At 42.8% G+C, this 24049-nt stretch overlaps 1 protein-coding gene across 2 annotated transcripts in view; it reads right to left on the bottom strand.

Moving 5' to 3' along the window:
* ADAMTS17 (ADAM metallopeptidase with thrombospondin type 1 motif 17) overlaps nt 1-24049 on the bottom strand; it is a 1053865-nt gene that overhangs the window by 1004918 nt on the left and 24898 nt on the right. The window lies entirely within an intron of this gene.

The raw sequence follows: 24049 nt of genomic DNA, 5'->3' as shown, positions 1-24049 counted from the left end.
TACCTGTTGCCACCAGTTAGTCAGATTTTGCGGGCAGAAATTGCAGATGGCGTTGTTCTGGTCTTGGTGTGTCATTATCAATGCTCCTGCTAAGCTATGCTAGGTTTTTGTATCGAAAAGCGTTCACAACACCGAGACCATGTGCCACAATAGGTTTTCAGGGCAGGCTGGTGTTTGTTTTGTGTGTTTCTCAAAGCGCGAGATGTCAGTGGAGGAGCAGCAGCGAGAAGTCATTAACCCCGCACCCCCCCCCCCCCCTCCCCCCCCCCCGAGCCTGAGTGAGGTTTGTTGATGTTGACAGAGTATTTTTTCAATGGCGGAGCTTTGTGAGGAGATGGTGGGGAACAAGTGGCATAGATGTTGCAGTCTTCCTTATGTGAGTGCCAACTATGTCCTGTGGTTTCCCTGTGAGCTGTTTATTATACCTGCTGCTCAGCAGGTGTGACTGTGGTGGTGGATTGTTGGTGTGTGATGATGCGGTCGAATGTTGGTGAGTGAGGGAGTCAGTTGGAGGATGGGCTGAGCAGCAGGAAAGTGAAGACTGGTCCACGGACACTCATGTATTTGCAGGTTATGCTTTTGCAATGCTGTTTAACCATCATGTGATGCAACATGTGGCTGAAGTAGTCTATGCTGATCAGGGCAGAGCAGAGCAGGATTCCTTGTGTCACACCGCGTTTAAAGATATCCCAGCAGAGCCTTCAGTTTCGCTAGCCGCGTGGGGGTACCGGTGAGATCATATCATTGTGACATTCCAGGCCTCGTGGAATTGGTAACCTGTATGCTTTATTACAGGGGAAGGTCGGTAATGGCAACCAGAGTGTTTAATGTCTGACATGAGACGCCATTCGGGAGGAGGACATTGTACTTTCTGAACTTTTTATCGCACGCAATGTAAGAGGTCACTGTTTTATTTTGATGTTTCTTGAACCCTATGCACTACGGTATGTTGTGGGCAGCAGCATCTTGGAGCTCGTATACAAGTATTCAGTATGGGTGAGAACTTCGGGTGAGAAATGTTGACTTTTTTTCCACCCTTCCCACAGGGTAAGGGTGAAGGGCAGAGAGGAAGCCAAATTTAGAAGTTTTTTTCCAGCCTTCCTATGGGATAAGGGTGAAGGGCAGACAGAGTGAGACCATATTAGTTGTGATTACAGTGTTTTCCACCCTTACTATGGGTTTTATTGAAGGGCAGTGTAGATGCCGAATGGTTGGCGTGGAGTGGTGTTCCACCCTTTCCATGGGGTAAGGTGTCTTAAGAGACACTTGGTGTGTAAATTGAGTTTACTTCCATCCTTGCTAAGGGTTAGAGTGAGGGGCAGTGGTATGCCAAGGTGTTTTACCGTTTCCATTAACAAAAATGTTCTTTTGCAGTGTGTTTGACGTTTCTCTATTGCGCCTTGTGGTTGGTACTCTTCGTGCCATTTTTTATGTTGCCTGGCCAGCTGGCATGTTTTGTGCTATCAGGGGTTGGATTGGTGTTTTGTGGTGTGGTACAGTGTTGTTGTCTGGTTAGAAAGGGAGAAGATCAGGGTGACCGTATTTACTGTGGTTTTGTTTGCAAGCAATATGTTATGACATGTTGTGCATATTGCATTCAATGTTTTCTATCTGTCTTTGTATGCACACTTGCAATTAGTGTGTTACGACATGTTGTGCGTGAAATGTTTTCCACCGGTTATTTTTCATGCATTCGCATTAGTTCTCATTGCTACTATGTGAACATGCATGCAAGAGTTCTAATGTTACTCTGCAAGAGTTCTAATGTTATTCTGTGTAAAGAAAGGAGATGTGTTATACCTGCTGCTCAGACAGTTTGACTGTGGTGGTGCAATATTGGTGTGTGGTGATGCTGTCAAATGTTGGTGAGTGAGTCAGTTGTAGGATGGCCTGAGCAGCAGGAAGGCTGCTCCTGGTGGGGCTCTTGATGATAACATCCATCTTAATAACTCAACCTGCTTAATCTACATGGACCAGGCGTCTTTCATTTACAACAGTGCTTTACTCTGTGGGCGAGGGGAGGTACAATGCATTCACATTGCCAATTGTCCCTTAAAGAGCCCAATCAGACCACTACACAGGCTATCAGTTTATTCCTTCCAAACAACCTATATGAGTGTGTATTAGAGTCATTGTGGTGGATTGATTGTTACTAATCTGTTTCTTATCTGGGTGTCTACCTTTTCGCCCCAATACTGATGACCTCCATATTTCTCGGGCATCTTGATGCCGTCTTCTAGTATTCGAGGTCAAACAGTTGATTCTCTCATTTTGGTCCTAAAAAACTGTTGACATTGTCATTTTGTTTCTATAGTTCTCTAGACGCTTGTCCCTTTGTTCTTGTTTCTCGTATTTCTTGGGTCATTGTCACTCCGAAGATCCTCTCTTTACACGTCTCCAATCATACTTAAGGAAGTCTCTACTCTCCAAGACTCCTTGTTCTAACGATTTCTGTTCTATTTCTGTTCTTCATGCTTCATGATCAGTCAAACATCTTGCCCACTAACCATAGAAAGTCACATCCCCATACATTTACTTGAGACAGCGTTCCAGATTCAGAGTAGAGTTCTCTAGGTCTGCATTGAGGGCCTTTTCACGCCCCACCAATAATTACAGTTCTAGGAGGGTATTGGAGTATGAGAAAGCTGAGTCTTGTATTGAATTGTCTGAGTCAAAATCCATAAGACAGGTGTCTCGCCATGACCCATTAAAGGGTTTCATTACACCATCCCCTCCTTCCCAACACCACCCACCAATGGAAAAGGGGAAAGGAAACTTTCAACATAGCTAATGTCTTAGTGACAAGCTGATGCAGTGAAACATTTCATGCTTAAAAAAATCATCGACAATGACAATAAGTCATATGTGGCTTTGTTAGTTTTGTTGAAAAGAATGTTGAAAGAAAAGAATCTTGTCTTATATTTTATTTACTCGTACAATGCATTTGAATTTATTAAATGCATACATACATGTACTTAAACATTTTGAAAGAAATTACGCAATTGTAAGTTGATAAAAACAAGAGGAAGCAAGTTCAATTGTCTTTTTTTATTATTACTTAGGTATTTATTCAGTTTGATAGCGCAAACTGTGCATTTGTATAGTAGTAGAAAGTTATTAAAGTAGAAAGAGGGCAGCAGAGGAGTGTTAAAAGAAATATGTTAACACTGTTATTTTTGTAGAATTTGTTTTAAAGTAGCTGTGAAGTGTTAGTAAGTGATGAAGTTAGTATAACTGCAGTGTCATATATTTAGTGTAAATCTTTTGAGATAGAAAATGGTTGTAGTAATAATGCCTGCATGTTGTTTTATGGTATTGTAAGTACATAGTGAGTGTTTGCAATATAATATGCTTGTTGTCTGTTACTTTATAAGATGCAGTGCAATTGTATTTTGTGTTAAGATGCAAAAGATTAGGATGTGTGAAGTATGTGAATAGTATGGGTGTATTGTGTTAGTTTAATCACAATTGCTCAATAGTGACCTGCATATAGCCATTACAACAGAATATTTAGAACGTAATAGGGATATTATCAGTAACTTCTTCAATGTTGTCAAGTTCATCATAAGCAGAACTTGCCTCTTTTCACAAAATCAGGACCTCAAGGCAGGCATAAGACATACACACTGAAGAGGCAGACGTATGTCAGGTATGGTAGAAACCGTATTGTAGGCAAGGCATGGAAGGTAGGTAAGCAGTTAGGTGGGTTAGGCATGATATGTGTAGTCGTATGGTAGGTATGATAGGTATGGTATAATAGGTATGGTAGGTTAGGTAAAATAGGTGTGAGATTGTGGAGTCATATTAGGTAGTTATGGTAAATAGGATAGATGTGGTATGAAGAGAGGTTAGGTAGGTTAGATATGGAAGGTTGGTAGATATTTTATGCACAGCAGGAAGGTATAGTAGGTGAGATAGATATGGTAGGTTGGTATGGTAGATTAGGCATGTTAGCTTAGGCATGACAAGTTAGGTATGGCAAGTATATAGGGTTGGTTAGGTATATTTGGTAAGTATTGAATGGTAGAGGCTTGGCAAGTAGGTATGGTAGGTTACACAAGCTGGGTATGAAAAGCTACATTTGGGACATGGATGTGGTTGGAATAAAGGAGGGCTAATGTGGAGTGGTTAAAAAGTTAACAGAACAGTATTAAGTACGGTTATTAATACAATACTGTAATACAAGTCTGTTCTAACTGAAAACAAATCCATTAAACAGGAACTAAACCAGGTGTGCACACCGCGGCTTCGTTCTTGGCATTGATGGATAAGATAATAAAATTGTAGCATTTTGTTAACTACTTGTCTGTTAAGCCCTTTTGTGGGAGAATTTGCATTTTAACCATCTTAACTTTTTTCCCACAAAAGGTATCCTTGCTAAATTTGTGTCCTCTTTTTTCCAACCCCCTCGGGGCTCAAGAGGTACCTAGGGTTTGAAGCTTTCCCTGTAGAAAACCAAAAGACAGACAAAATATAGCTACATTTGTTTCGTTTTTTTGCTGGTGGCAAACACGTGCTCTGCAAGAAAGCATATGATTCTTTCCCCCAACGATGGCAGGACCAAAAGGTTTTCTATGCTACGATCAACATCATCCCAGCTTTCAGGAACAAGCAAAGTTGTATAAAAATAACAACTAAGAGGTAGTCCATTTTTCCTAATTTTTGTGGTTTCAAACTCCTTACAGTTTCTAGAGAACACATGAGGTAAACCCATGGGTGATCCCAGAAAGCAAAAAATTTCTGAAAAGTAGACAAAATTCTGAATTCAGAAAGGGGTCACTTGTGTGTATCCCTCAAGGGTTTCCCAAAGAAGTTAATCACTGAATTAAAAAACAATAATGAAAATTAGTATAAAAACATAGCCATTGGTAAAGTTTCCATCTATAATTCTTTGACACATTGGCCGATTTAGTAAAGCAATACATTATTACGTCACATAGACCCTTTTGGTCGTGGGTATATACAGGGTTTGTAGGTTCTCCAAAAACATGAGATACCCAGAGCCAACAACTGAGCTGCAGTTTAGCATGATTTTACATTTTGTACCAACTATACAGCAAATCAAATGGTAAAATTGGTATGAATTTATTATTATTATATATTTTTTGTAAAGCGCAGCTATCACCCAACGGGCATCTTGGCGCTGGTAATTGCCAGTGGATAATTAGAGATTCATTGTATTATTAGTTCTAGTTGGTGAGTCATTCCAGATATTTCTTTATTTCCAGGAATAGAGCCCGGTTTTCAGGTTCTTTCTGAAACTCAATAAACTAGTGTTTGTTCTTAGCTAGGGTGGGAGTTTATTGCAGAGTTGAGCAGCCTGGACCTGGAAGGTTCTGCCTCCATATCACAGTTTTTTAAAAGGAGGAGTAGATGGGAGACCAGCTTGGAATGATCTTAAGGTTCGTGCTGGTTTATATAGTTTAATTATTTGTTGAAGGGATTTAGGTCCACAATTATTTATAACGCTATGTGTAATGCATAAGGCTTTAAAGAGGCCCCTTTCCTTCACTGGTCGGATTGCAGTTCTTTTAGGGTTTCTGTAGCAGAGTCCCTTCTTCCCTTTTTTAGTGCTAGTTCGGCTGCAAGTACTTGGGGCGGTTTGAATAGGTATTCAGGGCTACCTATTAACAGAGAGTTACAAAAGTCCAGTCTGTTTAGTATTGAAGCTTGTATCACAAGTGTCCTGTAGGGTTTAGGGAGCAGTGGAACAATTGTTTTTAGAATCCTAAGTTGTCCGTGGCATACGCCTACTGTTTTGTTGACATGGAATCCATTGAGAGTTTATTGTCAATTTGAATACCAAGGTTACATACTGGGCTCGTTGTATCCAAATCTGAGTTATTTGCCCATGGCCAGAAGTTGCTTGGGAGTTGCTGTTGTATATTTGCTGGTGCACAACACAGGAAATCAGTTTTTTCCCCCTTGAATTTCAGCAGGTTGTCAACCAACAATTTGATCATCCATTTAAGACAGGCGTGGATGATTCAGTTGGGTAGGATCAGGTTTGTCCAGGGATGTGTTTAGTTGTGTGTTGTCTGCGTAGTTTACCAATGGTTTTCCAAATAGTTTTATCATGGTTAATAGCGGTCAATTTCTTTATAGTCAGTTGTAAACGGTGGGATGGAAATTGCCTGTAGACTATTTGCTAGGTAGGACTTCAGCCAGTTGAGCAGACTACCTCTTACACCTGCCTCTTTCAAGCGTGTGAGCCGGGTTTGGTGGTTGACAGTGTTGAACGCAGTGGATAGATCTAGCAATATCAGTATTGTAGTTCGACAACTGTAAACTCATATTCTTATTTCATTTGTGGCCATAACCAGTGCAGTCTCTGTTCAGTGGCCAGGCCAAAACCCATTTGTTCTAGTTCTAATAGATTGTTATCTTCAAGGAAGTTAGCTAGAGTATTACTACGGTATTTTTTGAGTATCTTGATTGGGAAGGGGAGCCTTGAAATAGGGCAGTAGTTGCTTGGTTCTTGGCCATCTGCCAGGGGTCTCTTCAGGAGAGGAGTTACCAGTGCTTTCTTCCAGGTTGCTGGAACCACCCTGGTGCTGAGTGATGGATTACAAATCCCTCATAGTGTAGTAAATGAATCTAGGACCCTAGTGTAAATTTTCCCGATTCATGCCCTTGTATAGGTATACTTTCTCATATCCTTATATAGGCATAGAAATCACTACCATATTTGGCCTAAGCCTTGCAGCCCAAATACGGCACGGCTACTTCCACTAAGTTCCGAGAATCAACAACGATTTCTTGGAAAAACCCGCCTTCAACAGCTAGGGACTTCCCCCTGCTTGAATATTGAGTTCTCCAAGAAATCCTGGAGTTTTCAAAGAATCAAGCCTTTGAGTGACGTTATTAAGTCCAATTATGCATCAAACTCGGCACCTTCAAAGTATAAATATGCCTAGGTTTGCCCAGACAAACACACAGTGGTTTGAAGCAGATCGACTATCTACTTGCCCGACGCCCTGCAGCAGCAAGTGCAGAAGGAAGCCGACCCTCCAGCTGACGCACTGAGAGACTCTGTCTTTTCTCCTGCCAAGAAATCCAGCTCCAGCGTTTCCGGCTTACCCTTGCAGGTATCTGGGAAATAGAGTGCTGAGAGAGAGATACAAGACCTCCTTCATTCTAAAACCAAGATCCTGAGCTGATTAGACCTCTTTGAGAATTCTTGGAATAGATTCCTGGCAGAGAACTACTAAACTTAAGCTACTCCTCATTTACTTCTTCCCTTGTACTAGACTTAGGTTAGGTACACCGGGGGAGGCGTATTTTAGAAGCACCAATTGAGTACTTTTAGTCATTATTTATTACTGTATGTATTTTATACGTTTTAGGCAATTTATGGCTTAGAAACCATATCATGCTTTTACAGTACTATGTTTTTAATACCGTTCGTATTATATGCCTTGTACTTTATAACAAGTATTACGATTGTAGCAGTACATATCTTATGCTTGAGAAAGAAGACTGTTCAATAAATACTTTTTATTGAAAACACCCGTCTCTCTATTTTCTCAGCACCTCTGGTGAAACGAAGCATGCACAATTGACTGAGTAAAATAGTTATCTATTGTTTCCGCGTCTCTAGAGATTGATTTCTTATTCTTGGGAAACAAAGTTGTCATGTTTATGCGGTTGTCAGAAACTAAACCCTTCTTGTTTATTCGATAAAGTTTCTAGTGACCTCTGAACTAGCTGGCACTCACAATTAAGTTTAATATATACGATAGAGACCTAGTCGACTTCAGTCCTACGTCCAAACTATAGTATATGTTATTCCAATGCACAGAGCCTATTGGGAATATAGGAACTACACTACAATAGAGTAGGGAAGAGTTTGTTCTCTCTGTCTTTCCAAGTTTCTACTGAAATGGGGTCGAAGGGTTATCCTGAGGAGACTGAGAAAGCCAGATCTCTGAACTTTGTTTCATCTAACAGATCAACTGTTTCTAGGCTTTTCTTTTTGGAACATTTATGGTTTGGATCTAGCTTTCCGATCACTGTCAGGTTTTTTGTTTTGGTTAAGTTTATTCTTATTTTGTATGTCTGTTATGATCCAATCAATTTTGTCATGAAAATAATCTGAGAGGCTATAACATAGATCTTCTGAGGGTAAAATATTTTGTCTTGTACACTATGGGATGGTTAGTTCTTTTACCCAATCAAAGACCTTCTCTGAATTGTTTGATGCTACAAGTGTAGTAGATGAGAGGTAATAGCATCTGGAATTTCTTATTTTTATCTTATATTCTTTATATCCCAGTATTAGTGTTTTTTTGTCAGTGTCCTCATAACATTTCCTCCATTGTCTCTCAAGTTTTGTACATTATCGTTTTTGCTTCCTTAGGGTTTCTGTAAACATGGTGCTGAATTCCTAGGTTTATTCTTCATTATTTTTAGTGGGACTACCTTAACTAGGGTACCTACGAAGGATTTCTCGTAGCTTGAGTAGTTTACCTCTAGTGTGGTAGAGTCTATAAATTAAGTTGTGGTGTCGAATATTCTTTTACTTTCAAGGTTTGTAGCTTAGCCCAAGGCCCTATAAGAGGCAGGTTTTTGTAAATTGTATTTTCTTTGTTTCCTTTGGAAGGTAGTTAAAAGCTAAAGGGGATCATATAGTGGTCTGACCAGCTAAAAGGGATGGGAGTATTTACCATTATCTTATTTGAGGAAGCGAAAATTAGGTCCAGAGTGTGCCCGCATACATGGATTGGGACTCTGGCCTATTGTATGAGACCCATACCTTTGCAGGAGTTTAAAAAAGTCCACTGTTTGATTTTGAAGTGTATTTGCGGGCCAGATATTGAAATCACCTAGAATTAGGCAGTTGGAGTGAAACATTACAAAACTAGCTCTTTGCTACTAGGAAGACTTGGGCGAAGTTCGTTAGGGTACCTGGGGTCTATAACAATCGCCGCAAGAGAATAGCTCCTTCTTTTCTTTAATTGAGAAACCCAATATCTCTATTCCTTGAGTTTGCTCCACTTCCAGCTTTGTTAAAGTTCATTCATAGATAAATGCGACCCACCCCCTCTTTTTTTGGTTCTAGATTGACATAGTGCATTATAGCCTCGGGGGGGGGGGTTACACACTGTCACAGAAACCTGGGTCTCTCAAGAACTGGGGGTTACCTTGAACAAAGAACAGGTCCCAGTTATTAGAAGTTAATAGCAGATTTACCTTGACCACGTGTTTCCACATGGATACGGCATTAAGCAGCCCGCAGGATATGCTGTCGCTGTTTGTCTTAGTGGTAATTTGTGGGTGGCTTGGGCTGTTTCTGGTGTTAAGAATAGCTATCTCAGGGTCTCTCAAGAACTGGGGGTTACCTTGAACAAAGAACAGGTCCCAGTTATTAGAAGTTAATAGCAGATTTACCTTGACCACGTGTTTCCACATGGATACGGCATTAAGCAGCCCGCAGGATATGCTGTCGCTGTTTGTCTTAGTGGTAATTTGTGGGTGACTTGGGCTGTTTCTGGTGTTAAGAATAGCTATTTCAGGGTCTATACGGGTGCATTGAGCGTCAGGACTAATGGGGTTCAGTTTATGCAACTCTTTGCTAGTGTAGGTGATCCTCATTTTAGGTGATATAGGGTGTAGTCTAAAACCTTCAGAAAGGCTGACACTGGCTGCTTCCAGGACACTGATGGGCTTGCTTTGGCGTGCAGCGCTCTAGCCTTCTGTGCGCGCCTTCTGTGCGGTTGGGCCACCATGATGTTTATGTAGCCCTCCCTACTTGATTCTGCTAAAACAACTAGACCGCTCACTTTGATGATCCTAAAATGGCAGCCGTCAAGCGGTTCCAACCAGACAGAGGAGGGCGGGTATAGAACTCACGATTGCTCCCGCCTTCCTTACTGCATGCTACAGGTAGATACTCTCCAGATTTAGTTGCACAATTATTTAATCCAATGTTATTTCAGTGTATGCTTCATAATACACAGTTGAAAGTACTATTAAACAATTTAAAAGACCCGTCCTATTGACTCTATTTCTGAATCGTATTCCTTTCCTTAAAAAGCTTTAAAAATGTATAAAAAGTTTTGATTATCTTTTCCGCAATCAGTATTTCATTTCAGCATCTCAAAATAATCTTGTACTTCTGAAATATGCAGAAGATACTGACTTTCGAAACAGTGGTTATTTGTACACCTCTCAATTTGAGGTTACCATACTAATGTGATTCAGAGGGCATTTTGCAAAATGTCTTCTTTTTTGCACATTGGCTTATATTTGGAAGCCAAAATGCAAAGAAATCTAACTGGTAATAACAAATGTTATACTATTCCGTATTTCCATATGCCTGCCAATAGAAACGGTAGACCACTTTTGTGGCTAGGCCTGACACCTTCAACACAAAACGCCCCAAATGCACCATGGAGAAATCAAATTTCACTCAGCAAAATCAACATTTTTTTGTTCAATGTAGGTTGCTTTGGAATTTGGGCATTAGCCACCCACAGAAACCTACCAAACCTAGATACTTTTGAAAACTGAACATGTAGGGGAATTCAGGTGGTGAGACGTGCGCGGATCTAAGGTTTTCTTTTTTTACCAAGAAGGCCTTGAAAACCTCAAATCTTGGACAAAAATATGCACTTTCCTCATTTTCTATGATAGAAAGTTCTGGAAACTGTGGGCATCCACAAAATTCCAACCACCCAGCGTTCACATATTTCTCCTGATACACACAGTACCACACTTTTGTGATTGGGCCTAGTGTCTGTGCCACAAAACAACAACCCAAAAGGAAACACTGAGGCATCCACTTTTTTTTAGAACCGAAACCAACTCTTTTTTTGCAATGTGGGGAGCTGCAGAGTTTTAACCCTGGTACGCACGCCACCTTTAGAAACCTGCCAAACCAAGACATTCCTGAAAATTAGCTGCCCAGGGGAATATTGGGTAATTTAACTAAGTTTGGTAAGTTTTTCTGGTTGCTGGATGTCCCCGAGCCCGAACAGTGCAGCCATTCATTATGGCAGGTGAGAGAAAATTAGGCTTTGCCCCCACTCTGTTGGCTCACACGTAAAAAATATGCTAAAAAAACCAAAAAATTCTTCTCGCTTGCCATGTGAATGGGGATGCTTTAGTCCCCAGGGGGAAAGAAGGATTGTTGTTCCTGAATAAGTTGGGGGAGTGGATGGGATGGAGGGGGGGTGAGGGTGAGGGTGGAGATGTGTGTGATGGTGAGTGTTGGGTGCGCACAGTGGCAGTTAGCCTCCTGCAGCTGATTGGGCTCATGGCCAGGCCTCACTCAAGGCCATGTGGCCAACCCCACAGTCAGTTGAGTGTAGAGGCCACACAGTAGGAGTTGGTTGTCCCTATCAAGTTGACCACACAGCCTGGTCAAAGGAAGGTTTGCAGTTAACCTCAACTGTTTGGAAATTAAGTTCATTACAAAAAACACTTAAATTAACTGACAAAAAAAACTGTTAAAAATAGAGTCATGGTTCTGGCTCAAATGGCAAAACTACTGAAAATCATCATTTATGGTTGCCAATGCACACTAAACATGCCATAAGCAGGGCCGCTCGCCATAATCAAAACATCAATTTGCCAACAGTACAGAAAAAAGATAAGAGATATCAAGAGAACAACATGGCATGCGGTGCCCAGTTTCTTTTTACCCTTACCAGCTGTGAAACCAGATTTGGAGGTGGTGTGTCTCAGTAAGTGACTGGAAAATACTTTATGTGAACTACTCTGAAGTTACACAGCCAAACCCTGTTAGTAACCAGGTACGTAGCCCATGGAGGACCCCTGGAGTGGCAGAAACCTAACTCATTGAAGCATTCCCAAACCAGTAGATGTACTATAAAGAGTCAAAAAGGAGTGCCAGAGGCCCGACTAATGTGTAATAACCAGAGACTACTATATGGAGTCCATCAGGAACGACGTAAGGTCAAGGACTTGAATTACTGTTAAGCAACATAAGACTGAACTAAATGGAGCCCACCCAAAAGCTACAGAGCCCAGCTACAGGAAGTTCTGCTAAGCAACAACACAATGTACAATATGGAGTCAAGCAGGAGTGATAGAGGTCTAAATCCAGCAGGCACTGTCAAATAACTAGAGGGTTCAACATAGAGTCCACCCAGGAGCAACAGAACCCATCACCTTCAAGCACTATTACACCCGCAATAAATAAACTACACAGAGACACCATGTGCAAGAGACACAGACCCAGTAGGCACGGTTAATAACCAGGCAACTGCCATATGGAGCCCATCTAAAAGTAAGAGAAGCCAAGGTCCTGGAAGCATTGTTAAGCAACCAGCGGAAATACTTTAAGGAGGCACTAATAAGAGGCCTAGGCCCATCCCATACGACTATCAAATATGCAGGGGGTTGTTATATGTCCACATAAGAACCTCATAAGCCCATTCCTAGAAGCAAGGTTAAGCAGTCAGCACCTGTAGACTCATATTAAATACAAATGGAGTAATGTGTGGGGTCTATCTAGAAACATAAGATGTCCAACCCATGTTAGAATTCTTCAGCAGCCAGTGAGAATACCATATGAGGTAACTTAGGAGGGACTGAGGCACAATTCCTGAAAGCACTGCACTGTTAACTAATCAGTGAATGCAACATGGAGTCCACCCAGGAGCAACAGAAACCCTAACCCTGGAAGAACTGTTAAGTGTCTTGCTAATAGCACAAGTAGTGTATCCTGGAGAGGTGGAAGCACGGTTTAGTTGCAAGGGAGTATATTATTTGCAGACGCCCAAGAGAAGCTCAAACCCACAAAGCACTATTAAGCCACCAGCAAATACAGAGAGTTCTCTGAAGGGGAGAACCGAGCAGGAGGCACAACTACTGAAAGTACAGCCAATCTGCCATCAGGCTAAATGAGTACAGTACATAGGTGTGAGTCCATGTAGTACCAATAATGGTGCAGCCCTCAGAAGACAATATACACACAGTATATGGGTTTAGGAGACCATCTGGTAGGGGCAGTCATGCAGTCCACAAGAGTAGATGTTACCAAGGGATGGTAGTCCGCAGCAATCCATGACTCTCCATCAGGCAGTAAGATGTGGGCTCTCAAAAATGGCCCCTGTGAAAGAAGGTAAAAACATAGAATACCTTTCGAAATAAATTTCCTGTTCTGTAAACACAAAAGAGCGAGGGGTTCTCTCTCCTATATACAATGGTGAATCTCTGATGATGTGTCAGTTCTCACAACTGAAAGGCGGTAAGTGATTGTTGATCTCTAAAGATGCTCATCATCCTCCATCACACAGGATTTTCAGTCACATCCATGTTCTTTGCTTGCCACTCCTCTCTGAAGCATCCAAGGGTCCTATTTGATGTATATTATAGGGACCAGACAGTGGTCATGGAGCCTGCTATCTTGATTTCAGATACATTGTGAACACTGCGTGGGGTCACGATTGAGTTGCATGCCAGTGAGTGTCTGTGAGAAGTTGGCCTGGCATATGAAGTCCACTATTCTAGTGGGCACTTTACACCAGCCCAAACGACCCTTATTGATGGTAGGTTTAAAGTCAACCTTATAGAAAGCTATCCTAGTTGTAGCTGTGGAGAGCAGCCTTCAGGCTAAGTCTTCAAAGGAATGTAAAGCAGCTTGTTTTACCAGTCTATAATCTCTTGAATGATCAAATGAAAGTACACCACACAAGGTATATATCAAATATATATGTATTTATTCTAAACACAACCCCCCTAGTCTCTTTATGAGGCTAGAGGCAAAAGTACAATACAAGAACTTTAAATAGCACACAGTAAATAGCACAGTATACGTTATGCCCTAGGGGCATCACAAACCATATACTAAAAATAGTGGTATAAGAACCACGTGAGGGATAGAAGTGAGACCTAGGGCCTGTAGAACCGCTAGGGCAACCAGGAACCACCCAAGGTAGGGATGCAGGAGACCCAAGGGAGACGCGTGCAGTGTCTAAACACAGCCACAAATCACCATTGACTTCTATGGAGGAAAAGCGAGTTACAATTTTAAAGATTAAGGACACTTGGGAGTGAACTACGATGGAACACTTTTAGACTTAGACAATTCGAGAGTCAAGACCCACGGGAGCACCGGAGTACTCGTGTTACCTCACCCAGGGAAGCCGGGTGCATAGGTGTCATTTGGTGTCGGGTTTCGTCGTCGATTCCAATGGAGAGCTGCGAAGAAGTGCTGCAGGCGACGAGAGGAAAAGTGTCAGGGGGGATCCAAGTGTGGATCAGAGATCTGAAGAACCTGAAAGCAGAGGGGACAGAGTCTGGGTCACTAGCCAGTGACCAGAAAGGCAACAGGAAGATGGCAGCCGATGTCGGGTACTTTCAAGTGAAGTAGGTGAAGCTTGACTCTTCAGCCATGAGGACCAGGAGGGGCCGACGACAACCAAGAGCTGGATTTGAGCTGTTCCACAAAGGATGTTGAGTGCTGCAGCATCAGAATCCGGATTGGACGCAACAAGCCTTGTGGTACATTTTCTATATACATCTATGCCTCTATAAATGTCATTAGAACTTTCTGTTAGGCTTGTACTGGATCTTATGTTTTGCATTCTACATTCCAGTGAGACTACCTTGGGTAAAATTACGCAAACCAGGATTCTACACCTTGGCAACAGCAACCCACGAAGATGACAAGATTGGCTTTGGTGTAGAGCATCAAAGTCTGAGGGACTCACCCTTTGGAGGGGAGTCAGAGCACGTCTGGAGCAACCAGGAAAGTTCAAGAAACAAAGGATTGTCCTTTGTGGGGACCCACTAGCTAACGGACTAGGGATCACGAAGGAGCCTCGAGCTGCAGTGAAGAAAGGGGACTCACAGAACACTCATGAAGTGCAGGCCTCTCAGCTTTGGTGCAAAAGGTGTTCGGGGCAGGGCCTTCAAATACCCCAATGCACAACTCCGGGAAGTAGGTGCAGTTGCAAAATTGCAGCTTGTCCAGGAGTTCCTGTCCCACGTCTGTCGTGTTGGCTGCGGGTCTCAGCTTTGCTGGGATCTTGTGGCGGCCTAAGAGATGTCTGGAAGTCTGTGTCCTGTGTCACAGATTCTTCGGGGATCCGGCGAAAGCGTCGAAAATGCAGACCGGCAAGATGCTCTTTGGTGCCTGTTTGAACAGGGAGGTCACTCCTTGACCTCAAGGGAGATTTCTTCCATCTTCCAGTTGATATCAAATGTTGAAGGTCCAAGATTTATGTTTCAGAGTTTCGTCCAGGGTAATCTAAAGTCCTAGTGACTGGGTTCTTATACATATACCAAGTTAGGGGTTGGACTAACTCTAGGGTCACACCTATGGGAGGACCTGGAGAGGGGGTGGTTACACCCCTTCCCCTTTGTCCAGTTTTGCGCCAGAGCTGGGGCAGAGTGCCCCAGCAACAGGTTTGAACTGGGAAATGCATGGACCACCTTGTGTGCCCCAGGCAGTGTCTGAAAAGCATTCACTGAATGCAACCCACCCTGCCACAATACACTAAAGCCTATCTGGGGAGGTGTTAGCACCTCCCTGGACAGGAAACCTATTGTCCAGGCCTCCCCTGATGGAGTTTCGTCCAGCAGCAGGAGGTCAGACTCGTGTCTGTGGCAGCAGCATCCATTTTGTAATGCTGAGGCTTGTTTAAACTTTAATTGGGTATTCCAGTGTGTACATGTCTTCTCCCTCTAGAAGGGTGGAATGCTACCCCCGTTGCCAGAATTGGCGGGGAGGTAGTATTCCAAAGTGTTGGACACGTTACACGACATGTTTTGATAAAGCCAAACCAAAGTTAGCATTGACCGCGAGGATTATAATGCACTTAAGAGTATATGGTATTTCTATATCATAGAACAGCTATAAAGAAGGATTTCTGAAAGCTGCAGAGGGGCTCAGCTCATGCTAGGGCACCCTCTCACACAAAACCAAGCATTCTGCCTTCAGGATTGTCATGGCCTGCCATAGGAGTGACGTATAGGTTAAAATGTGTCAATATGTAAAGGTAGATATAGGTATACTATATCAAAGTAAGGGGTGCTTACAACACCTTACCCAGGTTGCAAGTGCAGACCTGTGGTGTCATTTTGGAAGGCTAACCAGGGGTGGCATAATGCATGCTTCAGCCCCTGGTAGGCCTCTGGGGTACCTATGCTCTTGGTACCTAGGGTACCATATACTAGGGGCTCACAAGGCAACTCAGTAACCAATCTGGTATGTACCTTAAGTACACGGTATCAATTTAGAGAGGGAACAGCTAGGATGTGGTCCTGATTATCAGGGCCAGAGCCAGACTAAAGTAAAAAAAACAGTGAAATGCAGCAAAACGTGGGGGTAACCATACTAAGCAGATCCTACTATCCTACAGTGACCATTAAATTGACTCTTCCCTGCCCTAGACTTTGCCTTGATACCCTCTCAGTAAATGTTCCACTCCTCTGGTCATTCTGTTGACTGCATGTGCACTCTCTAACCCACTCTGCCGCCGTTTTTGCTTTCTGTGTGTAATAGCTCCCATGACCTGGCATCCAGATGCCAAATAATTTCATTTGTTGTCTTCAGTCTACTCTATGCGGCTTCGGCCCTGTTGGGCATTGCTGAGTGACATTTTCCATTTGATTTTCCAATGTAATACAGACTCTTTTTATAACTCGAGCAGGATCCCAAACTGGTATAACTTCCCTTGGGTACCGCCTGGTGGAGGCCTGTCATGATGTAATAACATCTGTGGAGGTCGGAGCAGATCCCAAGTATGTTACTGTGGACCTGTCTCAGTCTACAGCACAAACAGTTCCACTGCCAAGGACTCAAGGCTTGGATGCTGTGTTAGGAGGCACTTTAGACAGAGAATGGAGAGTGCTGGAAAAGGGTGACAACATGCAATGCTCAAACTTTGAAGCAGGCTTTGCAAATATTTCTGGATCCGAAAAATGACAAAAAACCCTTTGCAACTCACAATGTCTATCTAGTCTTCGTGTTCCAAGACCTGGCTATCAACAAGGCTGCATTTTCAATTATGCCATTAAAATGCTGAATTTGTTTTTCTAATTCACATTTTGCATTCACCTCATCCATTACTTTCTGAAGAAAGTCATGTTAGTTGATCCTCTAATTCATAAAATGTAATGTACAGAAGGCATGTCGAAACAGCATGCAGTGGTGTGACTCTTCCTTTGTATTCCTGTGAGGAAGTAAGACGTGGTCACAACATTGCATTCTGGTAAACCCAGAACATAGCCTAATCCCTGCTGACGAGGGGTAAATACCCCGAAACACGTGTCCAGGGATGGCGAAGATGAAGATATTTGAGATTTTGATAGAAGATACGGCGTCGAGAAAAGGTAACTACAATTACTATGATCCTTAGGGGCGATCCCGCTGATGTGTGAGCGGTGTGCGACCCCACTTGTGAATATATTTTGCTCTTTGGAGTGTTGTGCTGACGAGCACGGGACCCCGCACCTGCGCGCCTTTGTATGGTACTATACCTGGAGATATTTGGCAGCCTTGCAGCAACCCCAGAAGATGGCCTAATCCCTGCTGACGAGGGTTAAATACCCCGAAACACGTGTCCAGGGATGGCGAAGATGAAGATATTTGAGATTTTGATAGAAGGTACGGCGTCGAGAAAAGGTAACTACAATTACCATGATCCTTAGGGGCAATCCCGCTGATGTGTGAGCGGTGAGCGACCCTACTTGTGAATATATTTTGCTCTTTGGAGTGTTGTGCTGACGAGCACGGGACCCCGCACCTGCGCGCCTTTGTATGTTATGTTATGTTATGTTATGTTATGTTATGTTATGTTACAAAGGTCTTGTATAGCGCACGGCTACTCCAAGGAGTGTCCCGGCGTATGGTACTATACCTGGAGATATTTGGCAGCCATGCAGCAACCCCAGAAGATGACCTAATCCCTGCTGACGAGGGGTAAATACCCGAAACATGTGTCCAGGGATGGCGAAGATGAAGATATTTGTGATTTTGATAGAAAATACGGCGTCGAGAAAAGGTAACAACAATTACCATGATCCTTAGGGGCGATCCCTCTGATGTGTGAGCGGTGTGCGACCCCACTTGTGAATAACGCAGTGAACTTACTTCGAAGTTCCTGTACTTTTTCACCAAAGTTGGTGCAGGGAGTGTTGTTATCTCTAGACACTATTTCTTGGTTTAGCCCTTCATCAGTAGAGCGCAGAAGCAGTAGAAAGCAGAGAAAAAAGTAAACTGGGGGGTGCTGAAATGCTACCCAAGTCTTTAGAGGTCACAGTACCACTCCTCAGGCACACAGGTGCATCCCAGGTGAGCTTGTTGGGTCAAGGAAGCTTTTTAAACAGTAGGTGGGAGGGAATAAACTGCCTCTCATCCCAGCACAGTTCACTCCACTGCATTCTGGTAAATGGAGTATGCTCACTTTAAAGTTGCTGTAGTTTTCCACCAAAGTTGGTGCAGGTAGGGCTGTCATCTATAGACACACATTTTTGGGTTTAGTCCTTTCATCAGTAGAGAGCAGAAGTAGTAGAGTGCAGAGAAAAGTCAACTGGAGTTGCTGGAGTACTGCCCAAGATTTCACAGGTCAGAGTACCATTCCACAGGCACACACGTGCATCTCAAGTGAGTTTGTTGGTTTGTTGGCTCAAGGGAGGTGGGGGAGCTCACTGCCTCTCATCCCAGCACAGTTCACTCCATTGCATTCTGGTAAATGCAGTTCAACCCACTGCAATTTGGTAAATGTCATACACTTACTTTACAAATTGCTGTAGTTTGTCACCAAAGTTAATGCAAGTAGTGCTGTTATCTCTAGATACATGTTTCTGGGTTCAGTCCATTCATCAGTAGAGAGCAGAAGTAGTAGTGAGCAAGGAAAAGCCATCCAGGGTTGCTGAAATGCTGCCCAAATCTTCACAGGTCTCAGCATCACTCCACAGTTGTTATTTAATCCAACCAATGGATACGTATGATTATTTAAGGTTTATGTGAGGTAGGCATTAAAATGCATTCCAAAAGTGGGGTATGTTTCCAATCACAGAATGCCCCAAATACTCTTTAGAGTGAAGTACGAGCAATTTATCTCCGAGCCATGGGGTTTCTGTCATCAGCACTTCTCCTTTTTTCCACAAGAGCAGTCCAAACATGAATGGCAAAATATCCTAATTTGCAAATGTTTTCTATATAATTATGACTCTGCCATATTTGTCACATAATACATCGGCTGAATAATCTGACAATTTTAACTAATAAATTGTTTGTAGCTCAAACGGATCAAAAGTTACTAAAAATGTGACTTGTGTTGCTACGAAGCGGGCGGCCCTTTGCAAAGGTCGACTGATCACCTCTCACTGCTGCATTTGTATGTTAAACTGGTACTAATAAGGCAAAATCTTCCCAGAGACTATTAGCAAGGTGTAAAAATGTCAAAATAATAAAGTACTATAAAATATACTGCAATACGTTGCAGCCTTTTGTTTGCTGCATAATTTAGTCAATACTGCGGCATCATTTTGTCCTTCTTTGCTGTATAATTCCAATGGCCACAAAGCAGACAGCACACATTAAAAGTGCTGAATGAAGCAGAGAGACTGTGAAGTTTTCAAACTTAGTTTGGTGTGCGTGCAAATCCTGCTTTGCCGATCTTGGTGAGTTGCAGCTACTACTGCTGAAACAAGGCCAATGGAGATACCAATAAGTGAGGTGGACTGGCCTCAAGGGTCTGGCCGACTTTAGCGCTAGTGGCTCCCTGAGCAACAATGTTTGTTGGTGCCCCCTAATGACCACCTACACCACGGATTCCCTCACTAGCACCCTTTAACAGTGCCCCTCCAGTCTCCATAACCACACTCTCTCAGATGCATTTAATTTGATTTACAATGCCACTCATACCAGTGTAGAGTGCCAGAGCACTTTACAGCATACACATTACACAGAGACAATCAATTGTGTGTAAATCAGTGTATAGTAAATGTTACATAAAACCAAGGACTACAAGGTGTAGGAGTCACATGACAAGCATACTAGTAGGCAGTGTAGTTTAATAGTGATTGGTCTGGAGAAACACAAACTCAGAATTTAAAACGTAACACCATGGATGGGGGATCTCTTTAATAAGCAGAATTGATTTCTGTTCAAATTAACATTTTTTTGCAACATTAGGATAATCAGACTGGGGGAGAAAACCATACCACTCTAATTTATACCTTGAAGTTTGCATGCAGCTCTTAGATGAGTTAATATCTCACTGTTCTTTGTTAGGGTTTTAACTTATAAACTGTAAGTAAAAAAAAGATCTCTCTGACAAAAGCAGTAACCCACTGACCTAATTGCATTATGTGCACTTGGTGATCTGCATGGTACATGTTCTTTGCAGCAGGCACGTTAACCCTCTGCGCTACCTTTCCAGGAGTCAAAAATTCCACTATATAAAACTCCGATCTCTCTCTAGGAAGAACATTATTCACCTTAGTTATCATGACATTTGTATTGTTGCCAAAATTTGCTGGAGGTCAGGAAGGAGGTAGAAAGTGCTTTTAAAACCATAATATCCTTGCAAACACGACACCTCCACCCAAAGTCAGCGCCCGGTGCGGTCGCACCTGTCAAACTACCCTAGAGCAGGGGTCCTGTGACCGACGATGCCAAAGTCACTGTTGCTCTTGGGTGTGCTACTTTATAGGCCTGCTCTCAAGACTGGAGGTGAAATTCAGTATGGATTGTGGGGACAGCCCTTCAAGGTTAACCCACACTTGCCACAGCCAAGGTCGACCTGATGGTGCTAAGACACCAGGGATTCTACAGTCTTGCGGGGCCTTCTAAGGTCTAGCATGGGAACGTGCTCCCTCAGGAGAGTGGTCTGGGGGACTGGTCATGAAGGCTGAACCTGGTTCCCCAAATCCGAATTCGGCAACTCTGACCTTAGTGCCACATCTTCTCTCCAACTGAACACCATACTGCCCGACTGAGAGAAGCTTGCACTGCCTTCAGCTACAAACCAATTGTGCCCCGCTATAAACACCTGGATTGACTCAATTCAAATTACATACTAGACAAGAGTAATATGCTGGCTTAAAAAGAAGTTGCAACATCATGGAAAAAGCAATCACTCATAGGAAATGCATGATTAAGTATAGCATGTCGAATGTAAGCAGGAAAAACATGGTTACCTTACGCTTTTGCATTCACTATTCTGAAATCAGTGAGTGCTTAAGCCTAAAAAGTTAAGGACATGACAACAGGGCCCGGAAGGGACACGTTTCAATATTCATTGCTCATATTCTTACAAAATGTATGCAGTATGATTTAAAAAGAGCATATCCGTGTACACATTATGTTTTACAATCCGCCCATCAAGCAGGCATTGCAGTACCTCCAGGATTGGTGCAATTCCCCATCTGGGGAAAACAATGCTGTTCAAAGAAAGACAAGAAAACAAAAGTAGTGCTTCACTGGCAAACTCTGTAAAGTGAAGCTGATGTTATTTGGCTGTGAATAAAATCAATCTTGCCACTTTGCGACCACTCTGGTTTGCTTTATTTAGTTATTTCTTTATTTTTCATATTTTTAAACTTTTATTCCCGAGACTGTACTTTGGAATAGACGACATTTCCAGCAAGAGTGTTTTTCTTTTTTGTATCCATTTCACAGGGGAAAAAATAAACGAAAGGAGAAGAACGAAAGGGTGAAACCGTTTCTTGAAGTCACGGTTTTCAGTTAGTGAGGAGGAGCGAGACAGAAAGACAGGGAAGAACAGGAAGAAAGAGAGGACGCAGCTACCAGCGGCAGAGCAGGAGAAATGGACTCTGTCCTTTTCCTTCCCTGCCCACCCGACCGTCCCAAAAACCTAGCCTTATCTGTAGCCTTTGGCTATTTTTGCCATCCTGGGACGCATGTTTAGAATAAAAAAGCAGGGGAACGGAATCTATTGAATTAAAGAAGTAGAGGCACGCCGTGCCCTGCCAATCCCACCCACTTTGACCACTGGCTACAAAAGAAGAGCACATTTTAGAATCCTTGTTTTTAATTTCCTAACAAAGCACAAAAACACACATTTCTCAAAACATTGACATATATATCTGCAATCTCAGGCAGACAATGAATACTAAAAGGTTATGTTGTATATGTCTTGGAATGTCTCTGTTGGATTAGGTACGTGGGAAGTACCAAGCTACAGGGACACAAAAGGATATTGCAACACATCAGAGCGATTAAAAACCATGACCCGGTGTACCCGATAGCCCTTCCTTTTGAGGAACACCATCACTTAGATCCCAAAGACTTAAAGTATTATCTTATAGACAGCGTACCAGTTACCAAAAGGGACGGTGACAGGGAGAGAGTGCTACGCAAGCTAGAAACAAGGTACATACTAGAATTCGACTGTAAACATCCAGGAGGGTTGAATACCACAGAAGAACTGTATGCATGTCTCTGATAGCGAAAAGCCATAAGTAAGATGAAATACAAACTGAGAAAGAGACACTTATTTCATCAGGAGAAATGCTGCTAATAGCCAAACGGTAACAAAAGTAGGTAGAACAGCAATGATTTTAAGTAACTTTTTTTGGGATCTAATTTCATATTTACACTTAGTATTATATTGGCACAAGAACTTTTGAACGTAATTGCACTTTATTAACTTTTTCGGTCATATGTTTACACTTATCTTATTGATTAAATTGTTTCAATCTGGGTGGTTATTATATAGTGCCCAGATCAGACTAGTACTGTATACCATGCGTAATTTGCACAAGAAATAGGTATGTTCATGCAATTTGAATTTTGGTTTTCTCAATTTTAACCAAAATCTTTTATGCATAGATACATCATAGAATTTCTAGTTTTTATTAACAAGGTGATAGGGTATGTAATTGTTGGACAAAGCTATTTAAACCTCTCCAACGAAACAACTTATTGCGGTTTGATTAGATAAAGCACTATTTCTAAACAGTACTGTCAACATGCAGACTTTGCACAATATTGTCTTAGAGTCTTAACAACATACATGTATCTCTTTTAATGTTTTTTACTCGCGTGAAGTTTAAAGATACAATTACACCTTGCGGGCAACAAGACAAAGGTGTTCAAAGACTCAGTAAGCCTGCTGCTATGTCAAAAACAGACATTGGGTATTTATACCAGGATTTAGTGGCAAATTTGTGTACTAGGGCAATTAGAAATCAAATGTCAATGTTAATGTTTTATCAGATTGTAAAGGCCAAAACTATGTTCATATTCTAATATGGCCTACAACGTATGTCATGTTTGCTCATATATGCACTGTCACTTTAATCACAGATGGGGGAAAAAACGGTATAAAATAAATCAGCTGACTATACAGCGCGTCATGTGATCGATGCTCTAAGGAGCGGAAACGCGTAATGCTGATGGGACAAGAAAAAATACTTTTCAGCACCTTATATGTGGGCCGTGAACCATAAAAACCCCTTCATGCCCATTTATACTACCCATCCCTATGGCTTATATGTACACATAATAATTCCCTCACTGTCCCTGTACACTACCCATCCCTGAATCCAAAAGGCTCCGTACTATCATGCTACAATACCAAACCTAAGCTCTAAAAAACTCCATACTACTCCTATACACTACCCACCCTTGAATCCCATAAAACCCCACCATACCGGGGGGCGTGGCCAACTGCCGAACATGGCGGCAGCTTGAAGCGGGAGCTCCGTCAGGCAAACCGGCCCGCACTAACTATCCGCACTTTCATCCGCCTAATCACCCGCCCGAAGGGGCAACATCGGCTCGAGAACCCGAGCGGCGTTGATTACTTCAACCCCGGTGATCATCGGACGCCGGGAACGGCTCCTGTCGGAAACAGCGAAACGGGGCCTGCGCCAGCCTAACGGCACCGACCTCAGGTAGACAGCGGACCCGGGCGGAAGTTCACCCTCCCCGGGTTGGGCGCCCTGACATCGGCCGGCAACTGCTCCGCTTTGCCACTGAGGCCCCACAGACGCACTGTCCTTCCAGTGCCCGCCCCTGCGTGTACCGAATGGTCCAAGAGAACCGGAACTAGCGGCGAGCACTGCATGGTAAAGAAGCAAAGAGCAGCGGGAGCCTCCC

The sequence above is a fragment of the Lissotriton vulgaris genome, chromosome 2_1 (assembly GCF_964263255.1).
Source record: "Lissotriton vulgaris chromosome 2_1, aLisVul1.2, whole genome shotgun sequence".
Lineage (NCBI taxonomy): Eukaryota > Metazoa > Chordata > Amphibia > Caudata > Salamandridae > Lissotriton > Lissotriton vulgaris.
Note: the sequence above shows the minus strand (reverse complement) of the source record. Positions and strands in the feature narration are given on the sequence as shown.